Consider the following 1,483-nt stretch of genomic DNA (forward strand, 5'->3'; position numbering starts at 1 on the left):
CCAAATCCCACTGCAGTTGCTTCCCAAACTGAGGGTGGAGCACGAAGAAAGCTGTCTCAAGCACTTCTGCAGCAAGCAGTGCTATACCTGTATACTCAACTAGCAGTGCCCATGAAGCAGAAATAACAAAAAAAAGAACCAGAAATCAGAATCACAAATCCCCCTCTTGGGTTTAGCTTTAGTAAGAAGGAAGCTTCAAAAAAAAGATACCCCTACAGCATTTTATAAAACTGACTTCAGCTGCCAAAGGATTCCTCTGCAGCTTCATCCTCAAATAAAAAATTCACTGCAAACGAGCAATCATTAGTCAGCTGCATTTTTCATACAATTACTGGCAGTGAAAAAGCAAGCATGCAGGTTGCTGGAAAATAAGGTCTAACTGCTTCCACCCAAACAGAACAGAAGCTGTTCACTTAAGTTTTAGTGGGGGAGAGGGAAATCCTCAGTGCTCCCCCTTCTCTCTATGACTGATTACAATCTGCTTTTTTCTATAAAGCACATTTATTGTGGGAGTTTGATTTGAAAGAATTTCAAGTAATTTAAACTTTGGCTGCAGGCATTCAGATCATTTAAAAACTGATCTTCAAGCGTTTCTACATGTTAATAACATTTCTGGTTAGTGCTATAATCAAGTTTTAATTCTCAATCTACCAAAAGAAACACATGCCAAGAATTACCTAGGAAGAAATCATGACAAAGTTAGCCAGGCTGACAGTAAACCCTACGCTAGCAGTTTTACTGCATTAATCTTTACTTTGCAAAGGAGAATTTTGAGGCTGGGGGGTTTCTTTAGGGGTGACTGTCAACCACCTATAGCTTTTTGAAACTACAGAGGTGCTGAAAAGAGCCTGCAGTGTGGTTCAAATCAAAGCCCAGTTCAAACACTCCTTAATAGACCAGGATTCATCTCTCCTGCCTCATGTACTCAAAGCATCTTATTTTGCATCTTAAACCCTACATGCTCTTATATATGTCACTGCCTGCATCTGTTAATTATCAAGGTGAATTACAGAAACAGAATCTGCCCTTAAATAAAAGACATTAAATTAACAGGTGCTAATTCAGATCCTTTCTGGAGCTGAGGTGCAAAGGCAAAATGCAGATTGCCCCAGGATTTTGGAAAGTGCAAATACCAGCTCACTCCATTTTCGTATCTCACTTCATCAGCCAAAGAGCCTCCCAGCACCAAAGCTCTCACCACATTTCAAGACCCTTTTTGAAAAAGGTAAATGAGCTTGGTAAGATACAGGGACAAGCAAAAAGAAAATAAAATAAAAGCCAATTTTATTCATAGCAAATGGTAAAATTGTTGATGAAAAGGCTTACAGTGTTAACTTGTAAATAAATATAAGTGCTAAGTTTTCTCAGATCATGGACTAGGCAAGAGCTTGTCAGCAACACAAAATACCAGCTGAACGATGCTAACAGAGCCAACTCCTGCAGCACCTCAGGCATTCAGTAAAAACACTGTTCACCACTGAAG

Source organism: Poecile atricapillus, chromosome 3, assembly GCF_030490865.1.
Source record: "Poecile atricapillus isolate bPoeAtr1 chromosome 3, bPoeAtr1.hap1, whole genome shotgun sequence".
Classification (NCBI taxonomy): Eukaryota; Metazoa; Chordata; class Aves; order Passeriformes; family Paridae; genus Poecile; species Poecile atricapillus.